Genomic DNA, 19,793 nt, shown 5'->3' on the forward strand with positions numbered 1-19,793 from the left:
TCACGTCCTTGAAAGTGAACGTGTCGTGTATTATTTTTTTATTTTCTTGGTATTCAATTTATTTTTCAAAGCCAAAATTTTTGTTTTTATCCATTGAAATTGTGAATTTTAAAATATTAGGCACATAAAAAACAAGATTGAGTGAATTTGCTTTAGCTGGAAGTAATAAATTTTTTCAATAAGTATGAATTATAAATTTTTGCCTTCGCATTTACAAAATTATAACATTTTATAGCTTTTCTGAATATAACTTAGTTCTACGATAATTGATAAACTACAGACTAAATACGAGCAGTCACAAGATCTTACATGGTTGACCGCAACAATGCTTTTAATCCTACGTAAGAGTACTCGTGGCAATGTAGATGATTAGGCTGCTGCTATTAACGTTTAAATCTGAGGCGATGCACGTTCCTTTTTTGTTCTGCTTTAATTTAGTTTTTAGGCAAGTCTACATTAGACTGGTCTGCTTAAAGTTTTTTTTACATAGCTTTGTCACCAATCTGAGTCTTTTATTTGCTTTAAAGACGTAACCTAACTTATTCTTCTATCTTTTTTAGTTACTTAAGGGCATATTATGAAAAAAAACAAATGTTGTTAAGTGTAAGGGGTTGTCATGTTTTTGTTTATTAGAAGGGCACGTCAGGTTGAGGATAAAAAGTTTAATCAAAGCCTAATATGATTACTTAAGATTGACAATAGCACAGTCGTGGTGCAATAACTATGCAGCGATTGATGGTAAAAACTGCTTGTATGAATAAGGTCTGAATGGCTCCTTAGTGCAAAAAATTGCGAGAAGATTCTTATTATACGTAGGATAACAAAGCTCGTTTCCTTTTAAACAACGTGACACGCATTGACATGGTCTGTCTTTCCTCATTTCACCCTGGCTAAGGATTGCTCCCAGCGTATAGTCTGATGCATCTGTCATCACGATAAAGGGTTTTTCGAAATCTAAGTCAATAAGCACATATCCACTGCACATTGTATGCACGAGGGTTTTGAACGCCTGCTTTTCTTGGTCAACCCATTTAAACGCAGTGCCCGCTTTCCAGAGCCTTGATAGAGGTTGGGCAATTTGTGCATAATTTTTTATAAATCGACTATAGTATCCTACGCAACCTAGAAACTATTTTATTATCGTCATGTTTGCTGGTCAAGAGTACTTTCTGGCCACTTCAAGTTTTTTTTGGTTGGTCATAATTTACTCATTGCCTACAGTGTGACTCAGCATTTTCCCTTTTTTCTTCAAAAACTGACATTTTTTGTGTTTTATTGCGAGATTAGCAGCTGCGAGCTGTTCTATCTGTTTCATGAATCATCTTACGTCTTTCTCAAGATCTGGGGCAAAGACCATTACGTTGTCAAGATACACTTCTATTTTATGGCCTTGTTACCCTGCGAGTGCTAATGCAATTGCCTTTAGAAATGTGTTTGGCGAGTGTTTGCACGCCATTTTCATCCTTTTGCATTGATAATGCCCATCGGGGTACGAAAATTCCGTCTTATGTGCATCATTTTTGTGTATTTCCACCTTGAAAAATCCCGATTTAAGGTATACTACCACGATGTGACGTGCTGACGCTAGGTCCTCTAAGATGTCACTTTGAAACGGTAGGGGGTAAAATGACCCCACTGTAACTTTATTTTGTAAGTAAGAGATTGGTATGAAGGTGCGTTGTGAATATGATGAACACTTGTTACTTTAAGGACCTTTATTAAAAATACCACATTTATAAAGCAAAGTCTCATGTGTCTTCCCTTTCAGGCTCGTCGTGTACTCTTCCGATAGGCTCTCTTTGCTTGGCCCAGGGGCTATTTTTTACGAGATTTAAAGAGAGGGGGCGCAGAGTCTGGCCTATGCTTCTGTACGTCATACGAGATCATAAGTAATCATGTGTTTAAAGTATTTACTATATGCTAACTTAGTCTTTAAGTTTAGAACTTAAAGAAAATCCTGCATAACTTTCTAAATGTAATAATTCAAAAAACCATATAACTTAGGCCATCATATTTTATTTAAATTCATTGGGATTATTTTGCATTAATCAATCATTGGTATTTACTATTGCATTAACCTTGCAAATCAGTTCTTGTATAAGCAAGTCATGATTTTAAACATAAGACTCGAACGACAATGATTAAGTGTTATTATTATTTAAGAAGAAGTGTTTAGTTTAAAATGAGACAAGGATAGTGTAAGAGAATTTAAGTATTTAAGGTGGCTTGGGCAGTTCTTAATGAAATCATAAAAATCCCGAGAATTTAAAAACTACGTAAAGAAAATAAGCCAAACTAATTCGCGATAAAAAAAATACTAGGATCACCCTTTTTTTCAGAAAATTACCCCTGAAAACTCACCATTGTAACAAGTTTTCTTATGGGATAAATAATGGAAAGGTCCATACCTTTATAAGAAAATGACAAACCTCTATGAATAAAAATTGTATTTCTAATTTTTTTTACAAGACATCTTTAAGAAATGTAAGTATTATATGTGAGCTTCTCAGATTTTAAACAACTTAAGAGGAAAGCCACTTATCGTCTTCTGTACATGTGCAAATAAATACAATCAGTTCTTGTAATTCTTTTTATTGTTGTTCTATATCCCTTCACCTAAAATTTATAGTTTGCCTGTTAACCATTCAAAATATTCAAAACATGCATAATCTTAATCCCTGAAAAAAACAGGCAATAACGTATACCTACATTTAGATTTGGAATTGTTATGATAAAGAACTGAGGTTAAAGCATAGTAATGTTCTCTTTTTTCAATAACATAAAAGCATAAACTATGTTACTATACATCTGATTAATTAAACTATGAGAGCAAAATGATAGCCTAATATGAATGTAAGACTTTTATCAAAAGTTGGTTAATTAGGATTGGCAGATAATCAGTTAGAAGGGCTTGAGACATCTCATGCCCCTGTTTCAAAAACTTTTGTATTAACATAGAATTTTGAACTAGACTTTAACATACATAAATAAATAATTATTAGTTTAGTAAGCTCAATTTTTCCTTTACGTATATTTTTTGTCAAATTAACAGTTCAGAGAATCACAAACATTGAATCACTGCTCATAGCTACTTAAAATTAGTTACAGAAAATAAAAATTGTTGTAATAACCTGAGGATACCTTTAATAGTCTTCGTTTTAGCACATTAAAAGAAAATTTATGATTCTCTGTTTGACGACAAATAACGAATAATCCATCCAGTAATCTAATGTGTAAAGCTCTTCTAAAGTATCAACATGCGAGTGAATTTTCTGTATGTAGACTTTGAGCTGGACGCATGGTGTAAAATTATAACTCACACATTTTATAAGCAATACTTGTTAAATTATTATTTATTACATATCTATAACCAAAGTTAGTTAATCTATTATTTTCAAATGTTAAACTATATTTATATAAAGTCTTGTACATTGCAAATGACTATATCTGTATTATAATGCTTCTTGGTTACGATTAGTTATTAATATCTCAAAAAACGTAAAAAATAACTGTTAAATGTTTTTAATATAAGGTTTTATAAATATCAATAATAAAAAAAATAATTGTCAGTACGTCAGGGCTTCTAGGTAGCTATAGAAGAGGTAGCAAAGTGCAGCACTAAGTTTAAGAGTTTTTGAAGTTTGAACTGTATTGAATTAAAATTCTTAAATTACTATTAAAATATAAGTCTTCATATAGAAAAGCCTAGATAAATGTAGGAATCAAAAGCACTTCGAAACAAGATCTATTAAGAAAATGTCTTTTTCTAAGAAACCAAACTGAGAAGTTATTTATTGAGTGCAGCATACTTACCACATATCGTACTATATAATATTTACCAAGCGAAAAAAAAATGTTTTGATACTAGTGCACTATTAACGCTGAGGTAAATAGTAAGTTGAAGGATGTTGCAAGTTATTTAACTTAAAAAAAAGTAGAAAACATAATATAGGAAAAGAAACAATTTTTGTTATTGTTATAAGTGTATTGTACAGGATTCAAAACACTTTCAAACATCGTACAGAGCATTTTTTAACGGACTTTTTTCTTCAAAGTTGTTAATATTGAACCATATTTTTTTCTTTTAAGAAATACAATAATAGTTCAAATTTTCTAATGTTCTCATACTAACCACAGTATAAAATACAAAATTGATAAGGTACTGAGATCTTATTAGCAACTAGAGTTGGATAGTTTAATCTCTAAAATAATTTTTTTTTAAATCTATTATCATTCTAAGACGATAATATTATATCTCTGACTCACCTGCTCAAAGAAAAATTCAAGATCTTCATGGTATATTTTCTCTAAACTTCTCTCAGATTTAGAAAGAAGTTTTGCTTTTTTTAATGCTTTAAGGTCAACAATATTTGTTATTCTTGTTTCCTCAGATCTTCGGTAGTCACCTTTTACATTACTTATTTTCGCTTGATAAGACTTATGTAAAAGTATGTGATCTAATGATGCATCTATAAAAGATATAGAATAGGCATTTATAAAATATAAAAAGCATATTATTCTAATGTTTATCGTAACACATTGATGATCTTTTTATACAAACCCTCTTTTTGTACGTTGATTTTAGTTTTTTTACTTCCTGGACTTTCAGGTACAAAGACGTCTTTTCCTGAGAAGGGTAATGAATTGCTTCGACGCCGTGGTAGTGTAAGCGTGGAGATATATTCTTTTATACTCTTGACGCTAAGAAAATATGTTTTAATTATAAAATTTTGTATTATTATAACTAAAAAGGATTTTTTTTATTAAACTAGAAAAAAAAGTTAGAAAAGTATTATTCCTGTTTGTGCTTTTTTTGTTCAAGTATTTTAAAGAAACTGTGAAGAAAATACTGAAAAACTTTTTTTTTGTAAAGTACTTTTGTTATCAATAATATGTTTACTGACATAAAAATAATATGTTAACTTTAAGTTAATTAGACAATCTCTTATGTTATTATCTAGTATTTGGTTATTTAGTACTCTTGATAGTTAACAACTCTTACTGCTATAAATGGACGTTGTCAAACAAGGTTAGACAGAAACCCCACTGATCATTGCCAAAAAGTCTTGGCACCTGATATGCTCCAGTACAATACACAGCCAGGATACCGTGAAACAATACATCAGGTGGATGGTCATTTACAGTGATGTAAAGAAATTAATAGTAATTCTGTGGTAATCTTAAATGCCTCTGACAACCTATTATATCCTAAGTACACTTCAAGCACACTCTATGATTTATTTTTACAAGATAGGCACCATATCCTGACAGATTTAAGGAATATATACATTCCAAGCGAACAATGCACACTTGCACTCACTTATTAATTTAGTAGTTATGTAGCTACCGACGACCAACAGAGTTTGCCAACCTTGTGTAAAGATATATAACCATGGCTCACAGAATTTTCCAGCACAGAAACAACAGCTCATTCCAGAGCTTCAACATCATGACTCTTTTATCCTGAATAGCCATTTGGGAAGAGGATGAAGAGCTAATGGAAATATTTCCTACTCTGACGCTATGCACAGATAACAAGGATTAATAGTAGCATGTACAAAAATGTCAACACACGAACGCAAATTATAGATTTAGTGTGAAAAGCACACGCTAAATCTTTTGGCTGGCTGAAATGTCAAATTTTGAGGACTTGCCAAAGATGACCCAGAGAATTTCTTAAAGCAACTAAACGCATGGTTTGACATAGAAATTAATTATTGGTTCCAACAAGAGAAATACCACTGGTGTTTCATAGGTGAACTTATCACTGCTTTTTAAATGCAGTGTTGGGTATACGACCTACAGGGTAGGTCAAGATCTTAAAAAATATTAAGCCAATTTTCTGAATATCTCACGCTCACTACCCTAAGCAACTAAAAAGATTTATAGAAATAATTTGAATACATCCCAGATTAATCCTTGATATTGCTGAAAAGAAAAAGCCCCTAACGAAGCTAATTTCCTAAAATGTGAAGTGGTAATGGACCATTAACAGCAGTCTGCTTGTAAGAGCTTTAAGCAAACCCTGACTGAAGTACTTGTCTTATTGAGGCCATATTATTTCAGATTATTTATCCTGCAAACGGATGCAAGTGATTTTATTGTGGAGATGGTATTAATATCAAATCTTCTTATTGGAAAACTTCTTATTTCTTTATTTTACGTATCTTACAGCCATTTCTAAAAATTATGCCGAATGAGCTTTGCATTGCTGTGTTACCCTAGATATATATGCTATCGTCATGAAAATATTAAAAAATTGCCTTAGATTTAATTGTTGCATTAATCTCTTATACAGTAATCGGGACCTTCTCTTACATAGCTTGTGAACTCTTGGACCACAGTTAGAATATGCACACGATAAAGTAGATTTTCAGAGGTGCGAGCTAAGTGAATACAGATCGATATACAACCTCAATTATGGACTAAGCAAGCTAGAATGAAATTATGCAGTGTAAAAAAAGTGCGGTCTGGATAGATTCATAGGTTATTTGTAAAGGAAACATGTTTTAGTAATATTTACTTATAAAACATACGGGCTGAGGATCCAATTACGATCAAATAACAAAGTGTGTTGCCGAGTGCAGCACACAATGAGTTTGGAATAGTGTAGTTACATAAAAAGAGTTTGAAAAATGACTAAGTTGTTAGTTGTAAGGAATTGTATGTAACGAAATCACTTAAATAACCATACAATGTGTGTACATGATTAGTAATGAACAGTTGCACACAGTATTAACATCAAGTACCTGTAAATAATATTAAATAAAAGATTCTTAATATTAAGTAGTATAACCTTAGTTATGTGAGCTAACTAGATAACAAAAATATTAATAAAGAAGATGATAAATAAAAATATAGTAAAATATCATAATATCAGTGCCAGCAAAAAAATAGTTGAGAAGGCTGGAGAGTCACGGTGTAAGACGAAACAAGCTATGAATTTGACAGTAAGATTTTACAAAGATCATGCTTAAAAACATGTATAGTATCAGTATCAAAAATATTTTGAATAATGGTGTTGGATAAACGTCTGAGGCGAAGTATGGGAGAGTGAAAAAGGTAGTTAGTAGTATAGGTGTGTTCTGTGATGTATCGGGCAATCCTTGGGTAATGTTAAGTATTTCTGACAAAGAATAGGGCAAGCAGGTCAGAGTATTTAATAATATTATGAGTAAGCCTGTAGATGAATAATGCATCACGGTGCTATGTCTGAAGCAAATTGTTTGAAATTTTGAAATAGTCACGCTTATAAGGACATAAAAAACATGTTTATTATTCCTCAAGAATAAAGAAAGCATCTGTATGCACATTAAAATATCACTGAAAGCCATAACTTATCAATTTTCTAAGGAAAACGAAAGTGTTTAATTTTGCCTCATGTACCTTAGAAAAATGTATTATCAAGCTCTACTAGAAAGTGGTAGTAAAATGTTTTAAATAGTAGCAGAACAGAACGTAGTAAGAAAGATGATATTGCAGGAATACAGAAACTGTTGTGGCACTCTATAAACGCAGCTTTATGGATGTAAAATTATTGAAAACAAGACAAAACTAGTTGATGATCTTATGCTATCAAAAATAAAAAAGGTACATCGTGAGGGTCAGAGAATTAATTATTACCTAATTTCTGTTAAGAATTCAGAAAAAAGATATTTTATACTCATAAAATTCTAGTATAGAGAAAACTTTTGAAGAATCAAGAGTCAAAAAGAAGCTTGGTGGTACGAAGGTAGATTATCAATTTTTTTTCACCTGTAGCCCAAAATACTTTATTAAGAGTCTGTAAGTACACAGGCAAGTTTGCACTACCCCTAACAAGTAGCACATGACGTCTCGGGTAAAACTAGAGATAAATATTTTATTTTCTTAATACACGTGTAAGTAAATATAAGCAAACGAGTTAACTATCTTTTAATACTTCTAGCCGTGACAATTTCTCGATGTCTTGGGATAGCTTCAACTTATACTGCCCTAAAGATCAACCAATCTACTGACTCACTACCTACCTAAAAGATTCACTCTAGTTCACATGCCCACAGAGTCAGCATTTTACCTTAGTGATTTAAGAAAAATGCAATGGTGAGAAAAAAATAGGAGAGTGCACTAGCTATCTTGACATTTCACCTACTAGTATGTCTCATTTAACTAAGATTTAATGATAAGTAATATAATTTTTTAGTAAATATATTTAAATGATTTCTTATTAAATTTTAATTAGAGTGTGAACATCTAGATAAAAATATCTGGATTATACTACAGCATTTGACTACCTAGAGCAAGAACAAACATTACTGCCATTGGGATGGCAAAAAAATGCTACAAGCACAGTCAACAATAGAACAGTAAGGACTTTTTTCTTACTTTCCCTAGGTTTGCCGCTATCTTACTGGAAATTTAAAAAAAAGGTCAGACTTATCCCTGTCAGTTAACTCCAAATTAGACTCTAAATTGACAGCACTATTGTCTGTTTAAATAATCTCTTTAAGTACTAGTGTGGTATAGCATCGTTTGTATGGATTAAGAAATTCATGAATAAACATACTTAAGTTACATAGATTGTTAAAATTTGTACAATGATTAGAATCATGGAGCAATGTATTATTTGATATAATTCTTTTTACTAATATTTATTGCACTAGGTGTATCAATTAAAAAACAGATTACAAATCCACTTATCGAGAAAAAAATACAACGAGAACAAAGTAGAAAGTAGTTAAAATTTGGATTACAAAACATTTACCAATGTACATGTTTCAAATATGATAAAGGTAAATGCTTTACCTACAGAAAGAAAAAAAATTCAGGTTAAAAGATCTACAGTAAATTACATTTTAAAGTAAAATAACTAGTTTTTTCTTTATATAGCCACGCTGGTTTTTGTCTCAAGACATAGTAACATTAATTTTCTTCTTATCCTTCAAGAACAGCATTTGAGATTAGAAAATATGTTTATTATTAACCTATTTCGTCACTAATCGACAAAGGTCCAGTCATAGAGTGTGTCATAAGCTCTTAAACTAATGCTTTAATGCATCAACAAAAAACTATTCAGGTATTGTTGGCAAAGCATTACTACTCTTATGACGAATAATAGTAAGTTCCACTGCTTTAATAGGCAAAGACTTTACCAAGCACGACTAAAAAATATTCAATCATCAATGTGGAAGTTTAATAATTAACTATGCACAGCAGTATTACAGACAACTGCTTAGGAAACTTGATGTTAAGATACCTACCAAAAAATAATAATAGGATTTGTCAACAAAAATGGTTTCAATAAAGATAAATAACATAATCCCCTAAATTTCCAAAACAACTCTTTTAACTTTTTGTCATTACATGTTAGTAGGGTACGAATTTCAAGTAAACCAGGATAACCAACTTTTACAAAAAAAAGATCTACGTACGTTTAAGCCTATCATACGTTATTTATAGGCTTCGGAAATCATTCAATGAATAAGAGAAACATTATTCACAGAAAAGATTACCCAAAATGGTGTTGTCTTTTTGCATTCAATCTTACACTAAAAGTTTCAGCGCATTTTTTAGGTCATTAGAATTAAGTAGCAAATGGTTCCGTCAGAATAGAGAAATATTTTGAGGCACCTTTTTGCCTTATCCCGTAGTCTCCAGTCTTTTGTTAAAGGATCAGTACGCTACGTACCATCTATAAGAGTAGACATGGATGCTAGCAATAAACCATGGGTAAAGGTAATTTTATCGCAGACATTTAAGTACTTCATGATAAGAATGCTTTTTTTTTTTTTTTTTTTAATAAAGAATTTGCAGTGGTTGGTGTCAACTATAACTCTAGTTAAGACTCGATTATAAGACCCCTATATATCTTTACAAAATTGACGACAGAACTTGGAGCTACATATACTTCTTTGAGCTAAAAGTAAACGTATAGACGACAGTGCGTGTGTGTGTATGTATGTGTGATTGTACTATGCTATAAAGCTTTCTGATGTTGAGAAAAACTGATCAGCATGAATGTATGACGAGATCAAAGAAAGAAGCAAAGAAAAAAAATTGGAATTCAAAATTTTTTATTTATGCTACTATTCTGAGATGGTATGGTAATGATACATAATTACATGGCATTTTTCAAAATTTAAAACAAAAAACATAGTGACAACATTCCAGATAACAAACAAATTTTACCAAAAATTTCATGTAACTATTGCACTATAATAACAATGCCAAAGAAACAAAGCATACTACTAACTCGAACTTTTAGGCACAAGCTATACAACCCTCTATGACAGCATTACAAAATTATATAATAACATAAATACAGCTTATTTATAAGAATTTGTTATAAAAACATAGTTTGTCATGAATTTGTAATAATAATATTTGTAATAGTAACATTTTTTCCAACTAACGTATTTTATAAAACATTTCATGTCACCATTTGTAACTATTATAACAATGCCAATCAAACGAAGTATTAATTTAGTATTTTGAGAAAAAAAACTAACTTCTATGTCTGGATGTAAACTTTATGACTACATATAACTAACCATAATTAAAGATAAAACCAAAAGATACTGCCACATAGATAAGTTTTTTATCAGTAGCATGCAAGTGGATATAAAATGTAGTCTTAAATGATCCAGTCATATCAGAATCTGTAATAGTTCCTGGAAGTTTATTCTGAGACTTAAATGCATTAAGTGTAAATAACCGCTCATATGTAACCGTTCAGGTAAAAGGCCTGTGAAAATTCTGAAACTATATCACTCTTGTGCAAGAAAGAGAGAGAGAGAGAGAGAGAAAGAGAGAGAGAGACTAAGAAGCATGATGTTAGACTTGTGAAGTTGGCGCCCGTAAATATTAAATATTAATATTTTTCACTGATTCAGGGCTTGAACGATTTCTCCTTACTTGCAGATTCATCCTCCTCTTGAATTTTCATTTGCGGATCTATAGTTTGCGAGATATTTGCAAAATAAAATGTCGAAAATGGGCGCGGCGCTAAAGTAAAAAAAACTTTGTTTTAAGTGCTAAAGTGGGTTAAAATCCAATTCTACCTATATGATTCGATTCCTCCTCATTTGCGGACTACGGAGATATATAAATTAATATAATTAAATGTTACAAAGTTTGTAAATAATGAATTTAATTATTGAGTAAGAGAATCTAGTAACTTTTATCTAGTGAATTTTGGTCCAGTGCTCCGTTCCTGTTGTTTGGTACATGTTGTTTTATTATTCTATTAATTATTAGTTATAAGTTATTCAGCCTTCGGGTCAATACACACACACACACACACACATATTTTTCGATGACTATGCAATCTAGTGTAAACCCATTTAATAAACATTTTTTTAAAATTAAGTACTTGTCAATGTATTACTGGCGCTTTGTTTGCATAGGCTCCGTTTGTAGTCTGTTAAGCTCACGTGATCATTTATCAAAAGTGCGAGTGAGACACTGAGATGGTGACATCATGCTGTCTTCCTCGCACTTATGATAAATGATCACGTGACCTTAACAGACTTAATAAGAAACAGAGCCTCAGGCAAACACAGCCTGTGTCACTATTATCCGTTTCCACTGGTCGGTAACTTGATCTTCAATTCGCCTGATTAATCGTTAACGCGCGAAATTTAAATGCTTGAGCTGTTTTCTAAAACTTGTTCAAACAAAATTATTACTTGTGTGCTTAGCTGTGTCTTGTAATGATTATAGCTGTACTGCTACTTTTTAGTTGTGTTGTTATTTGTTTCTTGAATAACAACAAATATTGAAATTTCGCGCGTAATGAATAAATATCAGTCAACAGTGTTTGCCACAATAGATTCAAGATATTAGATTCTTAAGATGAAAAATCGGTACCTATTGACAAATAAATTTTTCCTTGAGCTTAAAGTATGTAATGTATGTATGTGTGTGTGTATTGACCCAAAAGCTGAATAACTTATAACTAATTATTAATAGATTACCACCTACTAAAGTTTTCTATTCTGATAAATATTTTGTAGAACCCGCTGTATGGAGGAAACGACGTGTACCGAACAATAGGAACGGAGCACTGGACCGAAAGTCACTCGACGAAAGTTACTAGGTTCTCTCACTCAGTAAGTAAATTCATTATTGACAAACTTTGTGACATTTAATTACATTAATTTACATACCTCCGTAATCCGCAAATGAGGAGGAATCGAATCGTACATTTAAAATTGGATTTTAACCCACTTTAGCACTCAAAACAAAGTTTTTTTACTTCAGTGCCACGCCCAATTTAGACTTTTTATTTTGCAAATATCTCGCAAACTATTGATCCGCAAATAAAAATTCAAGTGGAGGATAAATTCGCAAGTAAGGAGAAATCGTTTAAGCCCTGAATGAGTGCAAAATATTAATATTTAATATTTACGGGTGCCAACTTCACAGTCTCATGATGTAAGTAAATAAGGTGTGTGACCCAACCAATTTAAATTGAGACTGTTCCTGCGCACATTCGTAATTTCGCCATGTTGGAATCCTGTAGTCTGCTTTGTTAACTTTAATATATACATGCACTCATAACACTTACTTGAGAACTTGAGTGTTGAAATAAATAAATATTTACAATATGCCATCGTGGTCACTTATATTTAAATATTTTTACACAAATGAATAAAAAGTCGAACATTTTTCTATCGTAAGTAGGGTATGAGAAAATAGCTACGAGAAAAAGCCAGAACACTTAATCGTCCGTAGTGATACAAGTATAGTTGTTTTATCCAAATCAGCTGTTCCAACAATAAAATTAGATTCCGTATACGCACAGGAGACACTGTATTTTTTTACATGATCTTTATTTATCTAGGAAATAATTTAATCTCATGTAGTAATCTCAGATGTGCAACTTACATTGACAGCTCTGTGACTTCTTAACTATTGTTGAACATAAGGAAAGATCCCTTTAAAAATATTATCTAATAGTAGAGTTAATTTTTTATCAATTTTAAAATTTTTATTTATTTTTGTTATTGCATTGTAAGCTGTTTATATTTTTATAACCAGATGAGAACAATCACAGTTAACCAAAATTCATTCATAAATATAATTTAAAAAAAATTGTAATAGACTTATTGATGATTTGTTTACCATAAATACGTACATGACTTACTTCAAAGAATGTCTTTCTTAAATCCGGCAATAATTAATTTTTATTGACTCATCACTATTCGAAATAACTGTTAAATGATGTTTTCTCATTTTCAGCAACAATTTCTAAGCATAACTTTTAACATTGTAATGTAAGCTTAAAACTTTTTGAAACCATTGACAATCACATATTTTTGAAATACCGCTACATTCGGATTGGCTCAAATCCCAATATGGACGATGTGCGGATGAGGCACGCTACTGGAGAGACTTGGACTCATCGGAAATTTGCGCTATCACACACCTTATTTACTTACTTCATGCTAAGGAGTGTAGTCGAAAGAGAGAGAAAGAATGTATGAAGTGGAATCAAGAGAAAGAGAGAGAGAAACGTACATGACAGCGCGGATCAAAGTGTCCAAAAGGAAGACGTTTGTCTCAAAGGTAAGAGCTTGGCAGACGTGCTCACTGAGATTGCGGGTGGGCAGATGGATTTGGAATGGTTGGCAGCTGTAACACTGTACGTTTGGAGGTATCATGAGTGTAGTAAGAGTAGTGTTGTCTGAGTCTCAGCAGTTGATAGGGGGCTTGCTGTCTGTTGAAGTAGGACACAGTAGTCGTGTGTATGTGTGTTTGAGGAGTAGTATTATTTGAGTCTCGTCAATCAGTAAGGGCTAGCTGTCTGTGAGGGTAGGACATAGTAGTTCTAACGTTGTGTGAATTATGACAGTCAGTGATAGGCTGATCGTTCAATGCAGTAAGATGTTGAAGTGTGTGTGTAAGTGTATGGGAGTATGGGTGTGTGTGCGCGTGCGCAAATTAAAAGAGTTTTATGCGTCTCAGTAGATTAGCTAGCATGGTAGACAGCGGGACCTTGAGCAAGTAAAGAGATGATGTGCAGTTGAAGCTCTTGTCACTGAGTTAATGTACAAAATAGTTCGTTGACAAAAGTATTGCACAGTAGCCAGATTTATTAAGTTAAGACCATGTGTTTTTAAAGCATCTGTACCAAAAAAGTTATTATTGATCCTTATGGACGTTATGTTAGTTAAAGTTATGTTATTGATAATTACGAATTTGTTCAAGATTGCGCTTTAAAAGACATTAAAAGTTTTAATAGAAAAAGGCTTAACTGTGTTAGTACCCACATTAATAGACAAGAATTAACATTGTTTTGCATAAAAATCTAATATGTAAGGATGTGTTACCGAACTCTGTCAGGTTGTAGAAAATTATTATGAAAGTAGAGGCCAAAAATACAGGCTGTTAAAGCACTAATTTTATATCTAAACTCTACCAGAAGCTAAGATTTATTTTAAAGCTGCGTGCAACATACAAATTTAAATGAAAGTACGAGTAAACTTAGATACTGACAAATGTTTAAAGAATCTGACTATACTAAAATTTTATATTAAAAATTTAGGTAAGCAGAATAATTTAAGTTAGAGTACGGAGGAACAAAAAAAAAACATAAAACTATAAAAATAGCCAATCAGGTATAAAACCAAATTATTAGTTAATAACTTGTTAAATCGAAAATATGGACGTGAACTTAAAGCTTATCAATTTTCACCTTTTTTCACTCTTAAGTTAAAATAACTTGCAAAAAAGCTGTAAACAAGGGATGAATATTTATCGTTAAAACTTTTTTCTACGTCCTTCCAAACGTCCCATAGATTTAGATGAAAGTATGGAGGGATTTTTATTTTTTTTCCTTCATTTGAAAATTTTAAGGAACATCAAATGGTCTATAAGCAATTGCATAGATCAACTTTTAGAGAGATAAAATTTAAATGCCTTCCTAATCATATCCTACATCATTGAAACAGATGTATTTGATCACAATAGAACAATATATAAATAATTGTTAAGTCAATCTTTCCCACATATCATAGTAAACTAAAATTTTCGTTATACAATATGTGAGAAACTCTCTATCCATAATATTGAAATAAAATAAGTTTTCTATTTTCAATCTTACCTTTGCCTCATTAAATAACAATCTAAAGAAAAAAGTAATTCACATACCACCTCATTAATAAAATAAAAGGGTTTTCTTAAGAAATATTTTCTAAAGAGAGTTTTCTGGAAATTTTTTAGAGTATAGAAATAAATTAAAATTTTTCAGAAGTCCCAAGCTCAAAACTACAGTAGCAACATATCCTGCTATTAATGTATTGGCTATAACTTGTTTGGAACAGGAAACACTGGTTGACTTAATAAATCAATAGAAACAATACCTGATTATATCCACACCTTGTTATAATACTCAAACCTTGTTTCCATAAAAGTCTTTTTCTTGATTTTACTCAACTATTTATCAATCAATTATTGATAATCATCATACCATGTTTTCGGGTACCGGTATTTACTTTCTCAATGAAGGAAAACACATGGATTGTGAACCTTATCTTAACGGTTACTGCCAATTTACGTCAAATTTTACACTGGATTTATCGGCCAACGAATGTTTTTATTTGAGCTTGATTTAACATAATGGAGTACGCTTAACACGCTTAACATCAAAAAGTTTTAGAACATTTTCTAATTCATCATCATTACCTCTTATTTCATACAAAAATCAGTTTTATGAGTACAAGCATTTTTTCATGACTATAAATGAATTTCAAGGTTTAAGTTTTGGTAATATTTTTTTATATTAATGAAAACCATTGTTTTCGCATAGTCAATTATACCTCATGTTATCAAGATGCAAAAACAAGAATAAAATTTAAATTCCAATGGAACGAGATAATAATTTGAAAACAAAACACATTGTTTGAAAAAAACTTCTGACACTATTTGAAGGTAGTATTACATGAGCGCTACGTTCTATTCGAGTTTCGGTTAATAACTTGGGACACACGCTGGGCACGTAAATGGGACATAGGGCTAAAGGGGTAGTTTCAACTAACGACAAGATATTTGCAAAGGGGCTACGACTGTTTCACCTGACTAGAACTGACTGCTGTGCAATATTCTGATGCACTTGCTCGCAGCTCGTCTAAGGTTGGTTGACTTTACCTGAAGCAGCGTACCAAAGGATATCCCGTTCGCGATCTAGAAGATACCGGCACCATTACGGAAACAAGTATCGTTTCTAGAGATTGCGTGGGGGTAAATGGGGTAAATGATAATTTGACTCGTGACCTGACTCAGATGTACTAATACAGTCGCGAGTACTGATTTTCGCTTTAATCCGATTAGTTGTTGCTCCGATGGTACCACTACCGTGGTGGATAATGGTGTGCGCGTAAAAGAAACTCAATAGTTTCTGATGATCCACGGGTACCAATACTGTTGCGGATAATGGTGTTTGCATAAAATAAACATAATAACTTCCGATGATCCATGGGTACCAATACCGTATTGGACAATGGTGTGCGTGTAAAACAAACTTAATAATTCTGGATGATCCATGGGTACCAATACTGTGACAAATAATGGTGTGCGCGTAAAATAAACTTAGTAATTTCCAATGATTCATGGGTACCAATACCCTATCGGATAATGGTTTGCGCGTTAAACAAACTTAGTAATTGACCCGGCCGAAAAAGAGCAAAAACGGGAAAAGAGGAAGTACGAAAAATTTGTCATGTAAACTATAACACTTACTTTTATTTGAAAATAAAACAGAAGTACACGGCGAATCAGTGCCAGCCAAGGTGAGTAAGGTTTTTAAAATTTTACGCGCTCGTGGTGAACTGAGTAATAGTAAAGGTGGACTCTAACTATTTAGTCAACCGTTCAAGAGTGAAAAAAAAAATTAACTGCCTTTTGCGGGGCCTCCAGGCCGTTTCATAAGGAATAGCGGATCTCGGTCACGCGCTGGTTCGATAACAACGCAGGAGAGCTTGCCAGAAGGGAATCTTGCAAAAATGATAATAGACGAAAATCCCATTGGCTAGAACTACTCTTGTTTAGCCACTCAGGAATGGGCACTTCATACATTCGGTGCACTTTCTTCTTTGCGCTAAAGAAAGGCAAGAAGCTTTACTTGCTCATGCCTTTCCTTTCCCTTTTACGTACAAATTTGACGAACTTTTAAAATGAAATTTAATATCATTACAACTAACTAATTGGCATGAAATGAAATTGTTTCAAAAGAAAATCGTGTCATTTGAGCAACGTACTCCAAGTAACTTAAAATAAGTACCCACAAATTACTTAATAAAGGATGTTCCATAATTGGGACATGAACTATGAAACAATGGGACAAGCCTTTTGGTGTTTTTTCATAATAGGGACATATAAGATGTTTTAATTTTATTAGAAAAAAACAGTCTATTTTGCAGAAAAATAATATTAAAAAATTATAATAAATTACTAAAGTTAAAGCGATTTAAGGGAAACCAAAATCATCAGAACAAAAGAATGTCCACTTTTTTTAAGACAATACAGAAAAAAAAATAATTTGTTTCATAATTAGTACTTTTACCTTACTTTTATTAAAAAAAAAAAAAAGGACAGATTATTAATATACGAAAGTGCTATTTTGACGTATCTGGTTTTGTTTTTTTATACATCTTCAATAAAAAAAAAAAATTCCTTTATTGAATTATTTACTCCGAAAAACTAAGTTTTAAACATTAAAACGTTAAATAATACCATTAGTACACCCTAGGGTCGTTTATTCGTTCCCCGTACTTGACGAAAATGGCAACATTGCCTAGTATGGTAAGTAATTCGATGTCCAAATGGTAAAATAAACGTTACCATGCGTGCAGACAATCAACTAGCTTTCTAAGTCAGAATGATCTATGCCAAGTGAAAGCAACAAGGGTATTTGTTTACAATCTGTGAGTTTAATTAAAGTGCTCAGTAATATGCCAAAATCAATTTTTATCAGAACTGAATTTGTATCAGAAAACATATTTATTAAATGTTTCAGAAAGCTCATAATAAGGTAGCTTATTATCGCTGCCTTAGCCTGAAACGACGACATATTCTATTTCTATTTCTATTTCATCATCATCATCATCATCATCATCATCATCATCATCATCATCATCATCATCATCATCATCATCATCATCATCATCATCATCATCATCATCATCATCATCATCATCATCTGCATCTTTACATAAAATAACCAAAAAAAGTTTGGGAAGATACAAGGTGTGCAGGTGAATTGAAATAATGCAACTGAAAGGTAATTACATCAAATAATTGAGAAGTGTTTGAGAATAGTTTTTTTATTCGTGCAAAGTAAGCGGGTGTTTATGTGACTTGTAATTCTTTCAGACTAGAAATTGGATGACAAGCTGATTTTACTTCTTCTAAGTTCAGGTTCTGTTATGAAGTGCCCAAGCAAGTTGTTATAAGCTAACTTGCTGTTGCTGCCTTGTAGCCTGGTACGGTGAAATAATCAATGTATAGAAATTGATTCAAAGACGATGGTAATGGTGACAACAAAGAAGATATCAATGAGCACCAAAAATAAATATAAGTATTTTCTGGATAAATCTCTTTTTACAACACTTTATAAGTTACTATAAATTTAAAAAATACTTATTAAACACTTTGATCTATAATATTAAAACAGCTTGCCACTGCTTTTGTGTACGATGCTTCAATGGTATGATGAAGAAGTATCGAAGACTATCTGTTACTTTTATAGCTGTTCCGAAGAATGTTATAGATCATTTGCAAAACAATTTGTAAGAATACAAACTGTTTAAAACAAATATACATACAGTATGAATTGTTGAAAATAAATATACATACAGTATGAATTGATTATCAGTAATCTTGAAAAAATATGTATGTCTCATACATAAGAAAACTTACATGGTTATGTTTTGGTTACAAGTGTCCGTAATACTATATTCTCTTTTCAAGATATATTTTGGCTTCGTAGGAGAATTCTAATAGTTTGAATGTGCCCAGTAATTTTGTAAATTTTGTATTGATTGTTGTATTAGAAAAAATTTTTATTAATTATTTTAATTTTTTTCAAAACACCTACACACTCTTTTTGTTATGTAGAAATATTTTTTTACTATATAAAACATTTGCAGTATATTTGTATTCATGTTAATAATTTATGAAATCTCCCTCTATATAAATAACACTTTGTGTCGTCTTGGCATAGAATCAGACAACGTATTAAAATACTCAGGCCTATCTTGCAGTTGCCTCCATGAAGTGATAATTTTTTCGTGCAATTGAAATGCATTTTGAGCCATCCCAGATCCCCACTCTCAAACCATTTGGGACTCAATGTTCTCAATCATATTTAAATCCGGAGATTTAGCAGGCCATGGTAGTCGTTAAAGAAAGGGATGTTCTTGGTACCAGTATCAAACTTATTTCGCAGCGTGCACAGCGCTGTTGTCCTCCACAACAGTTATTTCTTTAGCATCAGGAAAGTGTTCTTTGACTGATGGAAGAAAAACTTCATCAAGCAACTGCACATAATTTTCTGCATTCAGACGTTGCCCAACATCTACGATTTCACCTGGTCCGTGTCCACTTACCCATGCCCAGTGAGCAGCGGCCACTCTACCACGATGGGTCTGTGGTAGTACGTTTCGTTCATCATACCGGGTGTTATAAAATCTCCAGACTCCAGATCTTCTATCTTTGTCGGTAGAAGAAATTTTTTCGTCGATGAACACTATACTTCTTCACTGATCTGCTGTTCGATCTATATTGGCCCTTGCGAATTCAATCCTTGCTGCCCT

Source organism: Copidosoma floridanum, unplaced genomic scaffold (genome assembly GCF_036245765.1).
Source record: "Copidosoma floridanum isolate Cflo_tuat_1 unplaced genomic scaffold, Cflo_Japanese_pri ptg000004l, whole genome shotgun sequence".
NCBI lineage: Eukaryota > Metazoa > Arthropoda > Insecta > Hymenoptera > Encyrtidae > Copidosoma > Copidosoma floridanum.